This window comes from Polyergus mexicanus, unplaced genomic scaffold (assembly GCF_030449975.1).
Source record: "Polyergus mexicanus isolate NDT 795.1 unplaced genomic scaffold, iyPolMexi1.0 SCAF_2, whole genome shotgun sequence".
NCBI classification, from domain to species: domain Eukaryota; kingdom Metazoa; phylum Arthropoda; class Insecta; order Hymenoptera; family Formicidae; genus Polyergus; species Polyergus mexicanus.
In genome coordinates this window covers 5474011-5488067 of record NW_027223322.1, presented here as the reverse complement: position 1 = coordinate 5488067, position 14057 = coordinate 5474011, and the positions used below count along the sequence as shown (strand labels likewise).

The window sequence follows — 14057 nt, the reverse complement described above, 5'->3', positions numbered from 1 at the left end:
TTATTCCCTTTAATAGTAGTTTTCGAAACGATTCGGAACGACCATCTCTAAATAGGTATTAACGGTTCCGTCGAACGCGCAACGTCTTCGAGCAATTACGTCAGTTGCCAATAGCGGCGGGTTGATTTTGATAAATGAGACCGAGGGTAGTTCCGACGCTCGCGCGCACAAATTTAAGGAACCGATGTTACGGTTCGCATGGAGGAAACCGCGGGAGGGAACCGAGCGTGAAGGCTCTTCTTTTCGGTAGGAAACCGTCGGCAAAAGGCGCGGGTTGCGCGTCGAGGCGGGGATGACGGCAAACGAGCGTGGTGTCGTTCATCATTTCATTGCCGGAGCGAACGAGAATATTCATAGACTACCGCCACCCTTGCAGCGTCGGAATGACAGAGAGATGCAAGGAGAGGAGGAAAAATGGAACGGGCGAGCGACGGAGGAAGAGAATGGAAAGAGCCGTGATATATGAGCGCGTGGTGGAGCACGTGGCTCGTTTCACACCTTCTTACAATCTTTGTTCCTACTATCTTCGTGGAAAGAACTTATCTTTATGTCGGTCCTTGAACATATACATACATATATATTTGCATCGCGCGAGCGAAACACGCGGCCACATACGACGCGACACGTCGGGGCGTTCGGAAAAAAAAAACCTCGCATCTTAATCTCGGAATTAAGCGAAGAGAACGTATAACTTTTTTTTTATTCGATGAGAAGCATCTCACGAAATGTCTATTATTTTTTAGTAACATTTCCACACAAATCATTATTTGCATTAGATGAAAATATTCTAATTGCAGTAAATGTATCGTGCTATCGCTTTTAAGGTTTCTGCCTCATTAACACGTCATATTTAACAAAATTCACATCTACAAGAATTGTTCGATTAATATTAAGATATATAATATAATGTTTAAAAGACGGGTGAAAATTCTTCTGGTCCTAAATAAATATAATATTATATAATTTTCGTCTGCTTTAAAAATTTTAACTTTGATTATGCGACAAGACAGTCGCCTGGCGCGCATCGAAAAATTCCAAACGCAAGCTCTTAGCTTTTAAGATATTTATAGGAACATTATCATTGGAGTAGATAGGAGGGGGATAATTATTTTAGGCAGACATTGCTTAATCCGGGCCACAGTGGGAAAATAATTTGCGATATCACCTAAGCCATTATAAGTTATGCGGAGCTTCAGCCGAAATGAATTTTCCGCGAGCAGACGTACACGATGCTTTTCCAGTCATTATTATCTACATGAGAGATTAGCTGTGCGATTCACGCCAAAACTCCATTTCCAAAGTCGCCCGAAATCCTGTAATGATATATTATTGACGCACCCTATACCCTTGTTCGTTTGCGATTTCAGATTTGAAGAAGAAACGTTTTCCAAGCTCCCGGAATAGATCGTATAACGGACCGATATAAAAATCGGAGACACGAGAGCTCGAAGAAATATTATTTGTTAATCATTTTCGAAGATTAATTTTAAGCGCTTCAAGTACCATGATTTAATATCACAATATTAATTGTGTACTCTTTAATTAAATCATAATATCAGATTTTAATTGCGCAATCACCGTTATGCAAGCGACGGACAACGAAAGCCTAGACTACAAGTCATTACGTATATTCATTTACACACCCACAGAAAAGATTTCCGGATCTAACGCTATTACTCTTCAATCTATCATAAAATAGGATCGATATAGCGACAATCATATTTATTATTGAAAAAGGAATATTTTAATCTTAAATGGAAAATTCTTAAATCTAGAATAAAATGCTCTTGGTGCTATCCCGTTAATTTTCTCACAGAGATGAAGATGGAAATTTGTAGCGATCTAACATCGAGTTATTCTAAACGCAAGAATATATAAGCTTAGATTTGTATATGTTACTCTTGTCTCAAGATAGTAAGACAATCTTATTTAATTCGAGAGAGAAGAAAAGGAATTATTGATTTAATTTTAAAATTGTTTTATTTTTATATCGCATAAGGTTGTGACACGATAAAATATGTCGAGAATATTTTTTGTCTCGTTATCAGAAATCCTTTCTGAGAGTGCAATATTAATTTTGCGTATTTTAGAGAAATAGATACCTAAAATGTTGGGGTCACTTGGACCCTTCGATTTTCGAATAATTTTTGTTTAAAATTTACATAAAGACACATATATTTGTCTTTCGCTTCACATTTGCTATTACATCAATCTTCTCATTTTCTGCCAGAGACAAATTGATCTCGAATTCATTCAGCGATTCGTAGAAATAAATTCTAGCAATCAATCAAAATTGATCACGTCAGAGAGTCACGTCCAAGAAGATTTGCTTAATGGTCGGAATATATATTATACGACAAGAATGAATTTCAAGTCGGATTCCAAGCAGATATCGAACACTTCGTGATATCCCTCGCAAACGGTGAGCTGTAAATTAAAAATGATGCAATTGCGTCGTGGTAGTCGCTTCACCTATCGCTTACACTTCACCTCACGTCCGGCGTCCGGCGACATTCGAGCTGTCCTTTGCCAGGCGTTTACTGAAAAACAATGCTATAGACGTATCTATTCGGTCCGAATTACGTGGATCACCGCATCGTGAAATTTCTGGCGGCTGGCCGGCGAGCGGAGACGCCGCGACAATGAAACGTGCGAGGAACAATAGGTGGAGACGGATGTATCGACGAGAGACGTACGAAGGTGGATCTTCCTCCGCACTGTGTCCGCCGGCAAGCGAGCAAGATGAAGAGCTGCCATGTTGGCCGACACCAAAGGCACCGCCCCGGATGCGCGATTCCATTGGTCGTCGGCGTTGTTCCGGAGTGCGGCGAACGAAGGGAACTGCGGGGTAGGTAGACATACACACACACGCGCGCACACTCTCTCCCTCCCTCTCTCTCTCTCTCTCTCTCTTCGGCTTCGTCTACGCTCTCCCCGCCGCGCGAGATTCTCCGGTCGACGCGCGTGTGCGAGACCGATATACCAGGGTAGTGGGTGCGGGTGTGCGTGCGCGTGAGTATCGACGCAACTGCGAACACGCGGGTGTTTACGTGTGCGTGTGGTATCGACGAACACGATACAGCGCATACGCACACGCGTTGAGTAATTTCGAGTAGGACTCTTCCTCTCGCTTCTTCTCGGGGCCAAATCGAGGGCAAGAAAGCGCCCCTCCGACTGGATAGATCGTAATTTCAAGTATATTTTGCGGCCTGACGGGTCGTCCGGAGGACCGCGGAAGAGACTGCCGGCTGGATTATGGAAGATTTCTTTGATTTCGATGATGCTCGATGTTATTTCGCAAACTTGAAGCTGGGTCGAAACAAGATACACGTATAAGGGAGTAGTAAAAAGTGTAATGATTTTTAGATCCAATCATTTCTCAATGTCGTGGACAAAGATCACCAAATAGAAAAATATCTTAAAGTATCTCGAGTAAAATTAATCAGAAGATAATCGGCGAAATAAGAGAGGTAAATAAATACATAATAACTTGCAGTGATAGAATCAATAATTTTCTATTTATTTATCAATTTCTGATAATCGTGAAATAAACTGCCGTCACATTTTTCTACTGATTTTATATAATTATTTATTTTATTAAAAAACGCCCCATATATGTTTTAATTATAATATCATAATAATAGTCTAACACCGATACTGTCAATATTGTAGCTATATCAAATTTTTTTATTTCCAATAATATTTCATCAGTTACTTTCCATCTATGAGACAATAATTATAGGAAAATATGTTTATAGTCGAATCATCGGCGGGCAAGGAAACATGTAATTCGTATGATCATTAATTGTTTGCCATTCGACATCGATCTCTATGGTATCGATATTAAAAATTAAAATTAAAAGGTAAAGATATAAAAAGAATTGCATCATTTTTTTTCAATGAAAGTCGATATTAAAAATTTCTCGCGATAAAGATAAAAATATTAATTAGCGTTACTTTCAATTAAATATTTCTTCCAATGATTGAATTCAATTCCACGCATTCAAATTTGACAGGCAGTTCGATAAAGATTGGAAAATATACCTGTGTGACGAAAGATTTTCGCGAGCTAAAACAGGTGAACCACGAGTGTGAAAAGGGATATGGTGGAAAATAGAAGAACGAGTATATATGTAGGTAGCTATAACCGGCCAAAGAAGGAGAGCCGCGATAACCGTGGCGGCGGCGTAGCAGAGACTTCTTTGTGATTGAAAATTGATGGAGTGGAATGAAGGGGGCTGAAGGAGGTCGGGTAAGGGGATGACGGTGCTCGCGGTTCATTTATCAAAACACGCAAAAGGGTGACGCCATTTACACGTGCGCGTTGAATTTTCAAGTAACAAAGAGAGCTTACGTAACGCGAAGTCTTTGCTCTCTTCCATATGCTCTTTTATATTGCGATATGGAACAGTAATTATAATCCTATATAGGTATACGAATAAAATATATTTTGCAATATTCTCCTTATTTCGATACACATATATAAATTTATTGTACATTTTTTTTATGTTTTAAATAAACGTAAAACATCACAATATGAAATTATGCATTTTAAACACAATTAATTTGATATATTATATATATATATATATATCTCGTTATTTGATGAATTATTTCTTTTTACGTAACATCTTTTACGTAATATTTAAATATATTTGTTATGAATTAGAAATGAGATATATATGTAAATAGAAAATAAAAATATAATTCTCTTTTTAAATGGAGTCAACTTGAAATGGAAACATAAGTATCGGACGATAGCGATGTCAGGTTTATTGAGAATCGAATCTCATGCTATGTATTTAAAGAAGCGCCAAACGAATCCGCGCGCGAAATCGTCTGCTCCATTGAAAGCTCGTTAACGAGATCGTCGCTTCTAATGCCCCTAAGCCGCACTATCACCGGAAGGCTGACCGAGTAAGAAGCCAAGTTTTCGCCTACTTTCCGTCCATCTTAAATAGGATTAACCTTAAACTGGGAGTAATCCTCGCCGTATAATCGGCCGGTAACCGGCATAATCGCGAAGGACCGATCGATTTGTCACATTGCGACTTATTATTCCGCTATATTTTCTTTTCAATTAATCGATTTAATCTCAATCTCGTTTCAGTCTTTCTCTTACGCCATGACAAAAATATTTTTAATGAGTAACTTGTAGAAACGTAATACAATTTCTCAGAGATTATAGGTTTAAAATATTTTATATATTATATATGGCTGGTCATTAAAATTGCAACATTATATATTATGTATATAAATGTGTGTGTATATACTGTTACTATTTAACGGACAGAGCAGTGTATATTGTGCATGCAACGCATGCTCTAATTCGCTTTTAATAATTTAATTCTAACGATTCGTAATCATTGATCTTAAATAATCATCTTCTTTCGCTTACTACACGTATGTATTTCAATACGTAAATTATCGGCCGCGAAACTCAATTGTATAAAAAATCGAGAGCGTTTTCTCGAAAATATATTTCGCTCTACGGGAATAAATAAACGTATTAGCGATCGCGAATTTTTTTAACAAGACAAGACACGAAGCGTTTCTCAATATAAAGTTCGTCCGGCGGACTACAGTTCACCACCATCACCCCTAACGCGGCGGAGCATCCCCTCCTGCGGTCATCAGCTTTCCCTTCTCTTTCGTACCCCACGCCGACGAGCGAGCACGAGGGGATGCAAACCGCTCCGCCCAGCCACGTGACTATATCGCCGACTGGCGGGGGTGGTAAGGGGCCGAGAGGGATGATTTGGACCGAGAACTTCCCCATCGTCGCTCTCGCACTCTAACTCTCTTTTTCTCTCTTCTCTCCTCGGTCGGCTTCTCGACGACTTTATGCCTCATAAAAATGATATAAAATTTGTAAAGACGGCGCGCTGTAACGACCGAACAGGCTTGGCCGTATGGAGTGGGAGCCAAGGGTGAATCGAAGGGGGAAAGAAAAACGCGCGAGCGGTCGAGAGAAGGGATTCGAAAGAACGGCTGGCAGCAACAGTAAACGAAATCGAAACAGAGAGCAATCCCCCCCCAGGCCTTTCTTGACAGCAATCGATATGATTCTTTTTTATGAGAATAAACTCGGGACGATTCGATGTATGTGCGACAACGTGTATGTAAAGATATAAATACTATCTTCGTTTATACTTTATAAAAACATCGAAAGATGTCGGATATCGAAGCGTCAGAATTATTTTGAAATTATCATGGGACGATGCACGGGTGTTGTGTTCATCACATTTATCCGAATTACCGGTGAAAAGATTCCGCTCGGAGATAAACTCTCGGCGCGTCCGATGGACGTGTTTTACAATCGAGATAGATAGATTAGCCGTTTTTATCGTGCAGGCCAACCGATATAGAAAAGAAAAACCAATTGAGGATATTGTAAATTATTGCGTATCTTCCTATAAAACGTTGGTTTTTTCGAAATTATGAAAGCAATAGCCGGCACTTTATTTAATTTGAAACGATAAGACTTTTTCGCATATATTTCTTTCCATCAAGAGAATTTCATTTTATTATGAGATCTATTTATTTGCATTTATAAAGCTTAATTAGGATGCTATTTATTCATTAAAAAAGTATATTGGTGTCTTGATATTTTTATTGTAGAAAGATTTGTTTTAAGTTTATCAATGAGCATGGAGATAAAAAAACGAGAGAAGAATTAAAATTTTATATTAATATATTTCTCTATTAAATATATACGTTTATCTATGTATTTTGGATGATTTGAAAATGACATAATGCAATTGCGAGATATAATAATTTTTTTTTTCACGAAAAATCAGTTATATAAAAAAAAAATGAATTTTTGTGTAAACGCACATTCACGAATTCACCTTGAATAGCATTTGATCAATAATGTCAAAGCGGATAAAATTTGTTAATCGATAAATTGATTACCCTGCAATAAGTGTCACAAGATGCCTATCATTCTGAGAATGACGATAAGGAAGGATCGAAAAATCGGAAGAATGCAAACTCTTCGCCTCCTTCGAGACCTCTTTGTTGAGATTCGGCGACAGAGAAGGCGAACGCAGACACAAAGGAGGGCGTTATCGCGGAGTTAGATACGAATCTCGAAAACGATATTCCGTGCCGAGTATCGATTGTTTGCGTCGCGGGCACGTTTTACTATCGCTAGTAAAACACGAGCTAGTCACGTCGGCGGTGGCGGCAATTGATCTGCTCACTTGCGGTCATAGAAACGTTTCGTGCCGCCGGTAGATCCTTTACGGCGGCCGCATCGAAGACCGACTTATCCCGCCTATCTTGTCGATATATTTCGAATAAACCGGGATGAAATTCCTCGGCCGTTCATCTTTCCGTCCGTAAGATGTAGAGAAACGAGAGTGAATCTCTTAACATTGAAGCATAAGATTTGCTTGAATTAAGGAGTTTAGCAACAACAACGTTTTAATTGTACGAAGTCAAAAAAACATGAATTAGAGATTACTCTGTTGCGTTGATTAATCATAACTCTACGAAGAATAAATTCGACAAAATAAAAAATTTAAGAGATCAATTGTATTATAAAAAAATATATAAGCTATTCTGGAGAGAGAGAGAGAGAGAGAGAGAGAGAGAGATCGCAATTATTTGTTTCATTTCAATACCAATTCAATACCAAATGTAAGGAATGAAATGAACGCGAAAACTAATCACCAATATTTAATATCGAAAGTCAAGTGGATGTTTCCTGATATACTTATGCAAGAGAAATTATCTTCATACTGATCATGTCAGCTGCGAGAAAAAAGAATAGATAAAGCTTTAATAAAATTACATTTAGGATTGGGTAGTAATTAGTTAAACGGTAAAAAGTTAAGTTAAAAAGTTGAAAAGTTAATAACTTTTAACTTAACTTAGTTAATTTTAAACGTGTCAATTTTTAACTTGAACTGATTATTTGTTAAATGCATTAACGTGTTAACCTATTAACTTTTCTTTTATACAAGTTAAAATAATTCATCAATATTAAAGTATGAAAATGATCGATCGTAATGCGAATATATCATTTGTCATACAAGTTTGTTGGATGTGTCGATTCGCTGTTGGATAGAGAATTAACTTTTAACTTTAATAAGTTAATAATTTTTTAATTTAACTTTAACTGAATTAATTTTTGGACCAATTACTTTAAATTTAACTTAGATTAAAAAAAAAGTTAACTTATCCAACCCTGCATTTACATGTTTCGCGCAACGAAAGACGAACACCAGTTACTAATAATTTACATCTATTTGCATCATGAATAAAGAGACATACTCGAAACATTTTTATATTAAAGTAATATTAGATATATGAAGATATGTGTGCTTTTTAAACGATATTTATTTACCTTATGCAAATATACGATATATTTTAATATAATTAGGTTTTATAATAAAGTAGGCGTGTGTTTGTGTATGTCTGTGTGTATATGTGCAATATACGATTATTTTTATTGATTAAGCGATCTGCTTCCGAACTTGTTCTCGCGTATAACAATTAGCATATTTTACATATTTTCGCATCGCGTCGCGAAATAATCATCTCTGCGAATAATATTTAATATCGAATGCGCGCTCACGAGTCAAGTTCTCGTCGTTAAAACGAAACAATCGACCGCTCGTAGCTGATAAATGTCTATCTTATCCTTTTATGGCATCTCGGCAATAACTTAGTTTATGGTTGTCGCCGATATCGAGCAAATGACAAGTGCAAATAATAATCTTACGTATGACGCGGAGTAATAATTCCCATTACGAGTGTTAATTAGGTAATGTATGAGACTCTGTTTCTGCCGGCTCATAAAACCGACCGAGAGATACGCCAAGATTTATGGAGATCATTATGAAAATCAAATCCAGCGTTTATTCTGCAATTTTGTTTCATTATATATTAATGGCAAAAGTTCACTACTTAGAATATAAATCGTTGATATTTCTTCGGAATTAGATTATAAAAATTTTTCCCCAGGTAGACATGCTAAATTATTTGTGCTTTTTCAAATTCATCAAGACTTATTGTTATTATGTACAATTAATATTAAATATTTATACTATGTTTATATGTTTGTTTTCGCAAAATGAATGGAATTTAAAATCGCGCGCACGATAGTCACTTCAAAAATCGGCGAAAAAAAAGAAAAATTCTATACCTTAAAGGATTCTATCAATTTTCCAATGTGAACACCTCATATATGCATGTGTCAATTTCAAGATAAAGAAAAAAATGGCGCTGACGGCATGTCGTGCCGTTACACAAAGTTTAACCATCGATAGAATGGACCGATTGTCGAATCGTAGTCAGGGTTGAACGTCGGATCGAGAGAGACTAATAGTGAATAGTCGATGCAATCGTGTGCAACAGCCACGGCATTGAAGCCAGCCGCAAAGCCGTGCCGCGCGTGGCTCTTCTATATACAGAGATAATCCGTAATCCTTCAATTATTATCGAATTACAATAATTATGGCCGTACGCAATATAATACAAATGCCAGATTCTCTCGATCGTAGCGATAGAAACAGCGCGACGCAAAGCCTTATTTTTGTTAGAGTATACTTTATTAAAGTTATAATATATCAGTCATATCTGATGAATGCCAATACCACTGACAATGAGACATTTGGTGTATCAAATGTAAATTGTTTTTCTCATGTTACAACTTGGGCGCTATATTTCGTCTAGAACCAGTGTTCATCCCCTTCGATCATTTTAGACTTTAATTTACCGAAGTAGAGTAGTTTCTCTCTACCCTTTCTTTTTCTCCGATGTCGCGAACGACATCGCACTCGTCGTACCTTGTGTCCATATAACTCGGCCGACCACTTCAAAAATCAGGAGATACCCTTGGCGAACACATCTTACCCCTCGTCCACCTTGTACATAACTCGCTCTCTCACTCTAGTTTTCTCCCTTTCCCTTCCTCTTCCTCTCTCTCTCTCTCGTTTCTGTCCCACCAGATCGTTGCTGAGTCGCGTCGATGTTGGTGCTCCCACTCTAGCTCTGAACTCTGGGAAGTCACACGCACACACTGGCAAATAACGCCCATGCAGCCAGTGTGGTAGGCGTGGCCATCTTGTCATTTGTCTCTTCTACTTTCCCCGAGGCGTTAGGGGATCCCCGGGATGGCGCTCTCTGTTCCTAGCTTGACGTATGTACTGCCGCTACAACCCCCGTTTTCGTATCGCGCTCTCTTCGTTTTCCGCGCTCCCTCCGCGCGTTCTCTCCACCATCGAGTGCTTTAGAGGCGCGCGTCCCTCCTCGCCCGTTTACCCATCATACCCACCGATGGCCATTCTCCATCTCTCTCCGTTTTCTTTTCCATTTTCCTCCCTACATCCATCGCTCTCTTCCACACACTCTCTTGGAAGACGCTTCCTCCGTCTTCCTCCTCCGCGCCATTCGTTGCGTGACAACTTCTTGACGCCAGTCACGACGCCCTCGGCTTCCCTTTGCCGACGACGATTCTCTTACGAGGATCACGCACGGCCCACTTCGTCTCTGACCTTTTCGAATCTTGTTCCCCACCGTGATAAGAACAAGTCATGTCTTCTAAGTAGTTTCAGAAATAACCAGTAGGTTAGTTGGTTATTGTAATACTTATCGATATTATATAATAAATGGAGAATATGACTGAGTCCAATTTGCAATTCGAAGCTAATTTTTAATTTGATGGATTTTAAAGCTAGAAATGAACTATCGTTCGCAGCTGATCTTGCATTTGTCTTTCCTCTTTGTTGCCTTCAAACTTCAGGCATTTAAAGTTTAAACCAAATGTTATATAAACATCAACACAGCTTTAAAAAGATATATCTCCTGAACTTTATAATATTTGAATAATAAACGACGGGACGCGAATGTACGCCTTAGATTATTGCCTGTTGCATCCAAGACTATTTTCCACTTTATATCATGCTCGATCCAGCTCATTTAGGATAAGAAATCACTGAATCGCCGGGGAGTAATGGTATAATAAATTATAAATTCTCCAAAAAATCGCGCGTGAATGTGATATCAACCATATTATTTGACAGTAGGAAATTCGCTTCTCCTCGAGATCTCTCGCGCACGCGTGCACGTACGAGTGGTAAACTCGAAGCATTATTATGATCGAGAGTCACACCTCTTGAAACCGAATAATACGCCCAATATAGACGATTGCAGATGTCATTGCGGACTGATATTTGCTCCGATTGATAAACCGAGCGATAACAGCTGGGTAACCGGCGGTCTCGATTTTAAACACGACTTTAGTGTCGGACAAATTCACGAGACGCGATCGCAAAGTTACCGAAGCAATAGCACAATTATATCCAAAATAGAGCAATAATTATGAATTACTCCATCGTAATTATAAATAAAAGATTGATTATATATATTATTTATATATGTATATATATCATAACTACTCGCGCGATTACCATCAGATATCTGACGTTTCTTATTGTTAGTATTATAAATCATTATTGCGGACAGAGTTATTTAGAAAGAATATATAACAAATATATAGCGAAAGGTTGTAAAAATATTATATACTCTTCTTTTTTCAACTCTTGTCTTCTTCTAAATATTACGCCGGGGAAACGGCGAAATCAAGTTTTCACAACTGCTAAAGATATTTAAACTGTCCTCCTATCTATTCTTTTATTTGCACGCGAAAGTTTTCAGACAAATAAACAGGAATATAGTTGTGTATTTCTTGCAAAGGCAAAAGGTAATCGTCAAATTTCACCGGCAACGAATCGCCACGATCTTTCGTGGTCAAGGCGGTACGAAGTCTCTCGGCTGCGAGAAACAACAAACAATAATCGTCGTAGTAGAGCAAGATCCACAAGATCACCAGCGCTAGTCCAAGAGAAGGGAAGAGAGACCACGTGTGCGTGTGCGCTTCAAAGGGGCAAGCACGCCGGCTACTGTCACCACCGTAGGAGAGATGACGCGGATCAAAGGTGGGGTTGGAGTCCGAAGGTAGGGGATGGACCACAAGGGATGCGCAACATCCGTGATACTGAGCGTTAACCAGCGTACGACCGTCTTGGCTGACTATCCCGCGAAAAGAGACGCGAAAGATCGCGGCAGCGTATAAAATACAAAGTGATCGAGGACGAGAAAGGAACGAGGAAAATAATGACACAGATAGGATTCTAGTTGCACCGCAGGGGGAAATCATGTCGTTGCTACAGTCTAGATACGAGACAGAAATTCGGCAGTGGAGATAGCCTCGAGATGCGAAGAGACAGGAGAGAGTAATTCTGGAAGAAGGGATGCTGGGTGAGAGAAAGACGTTGTGGGAAGATTGGCTGGAGGGAGCGCGGAGGTAAGAGATCGCGAGATAACGGGTGGACAAGGACGGCGCGTATACGATCGCGAGAGCGGGCGGGACATGAATCGCGGATGAACGGCACAGAGAGAGAACGCAGGGGTGATCCATGCGAGAGGGAAAAGGAGGCGAAGCGGCGGCGCGAGCACAAGCGTGAGAGATCGTGCAAAGGGGCGATAGAGAGCGAGGGGTATCGGAGAGCGAGCGAGACGTTCTAGGTGGGGAGTTCGCTCCGCGGATGCGGCGGCGAAGAGAGAAGAAGCGGATGGAGGGGAGTAAGAGCGAGCGAGCCGGAGGGAGAGACGCAGTCAGACAGTCAGGCAGGCCGCCCGGCAAGCAAGGAAGGCAGGCAGGCAACCAGGCAGGCAGGCAGCCAGCCAGGCAGGCAAGCTAGCAGGCAGCCAGTGCACCAGCCAAGACCACTAGATCCGCTTGGCTTACCGACTTAGAGACTTAAGCCGGCAGGCAGTCCGAAAGGCTCAACCGGCTAAGCCTGGCAGACCCACCTACCAACCGACTTACGCCGCGGTAGCCACTACGCCGCGTTCCATCCACCGGCAGGAAAATCGGGATACACCGCTGCGACCGGCGGCACCGCCGCCGCCTTCTTTATATTTTCCTCCATCACCGTCTCCCGCGCCGCGCTTCTCCTCTCTAACGTACGTTGAGGGTGGAGGTTGCGAGTAGTGACGAGTGCCGCGCGGACATCATCATCATTGACACGCTCGTGCCGACGACGACGACGGCAACGTCAACGTCGTTGTCCGCGCCCGCGGCCGCGGCCGCGACATCCAACGACGGTCGCGGGGAGAAGGCCCCGTCGTCCTCGTGTCACGCGTCAAACCGCGTCCAAGTCTACGCAGTGGAGTCTCGGAGTGGAAGAAGAGATATCAGGAACCGAAAGTGGATAGCATAGATCGTGATATCGCGGAGGTATCGCATTCGTTCGTCGCTCGCGTCAAATTATCGACGTGACTTTGATCGGTGACGATAGATTGGTTCTTGGTGAACTCGTCTTGTTGAAGAGAACAATTAGCAAAAGTGCTCGTAGTGTTAAGGATATTGAATGAAATTTTGATTACATCTTTCCTGTCAACCATCTTAACCGTCGTAACTTCGAGTCGTCAGCGAACCTGCTTTACGAACGTTTTGCCGAAGAACTCGAGCGAGAAACGTAAAAACGTCAATTTCGAAAATTGGGAATGTTTATAGTGACAGTCTATCAAAGTGAAAAAGAGTTCATATAGTATAAGATGAAAAAGATGGAAGAGTAAAAAAGAAGTGAAGGAATTCATTGGAAGATGTCATTTGTGAGGATGATAGCGCTGATAGTTTAACCTACTTTGAATGGCGAATTTTATAACTCTTTGCTTTTTTCTTACGTAACGCGGCAACGGTTATCTAATTTATCAGTCCTTCATAACGCGGGCGTTATCCACGCCCGTCGAGTTGCTTGTCGGAGTTTTCACGTGAATTTGCGATACTCTACGTAATTTTCGTCAATCCATCTCGGGGATGCCGGTGCAAAATATCGTCAATATGTCGTTACTAAGAAAATCTTAACGCCAAGAGCGACGACATACTATAACAATCTCTTGAAAGATCACATAAACCACTACAACCGTTACTCATTATCGACAATCACATCGGATTTCCAGCCGACGGAGGCTCTGACAAAGCCTCAGGTACATCAAAACTCCGGCTTCTCTTTGGAAAAAAAAAAAAAAACTCTGATGTT

At 40.4% G+C, this 14057-nt stretch overlaps 1 long non-coding RNA gene across 1 annotated transcript in view; it reads right to left on the bottom strand.

Annotated features, from left to right (window-relative positions):
• The window catches only part of LOC138944720 (uncharacterized), a 175734-nt gene that overhangs the window by 118307 nt on the left and 43370 nt on the right, over positions 1-14057 (bottom strand). The window lies entirely within an intron of this gene.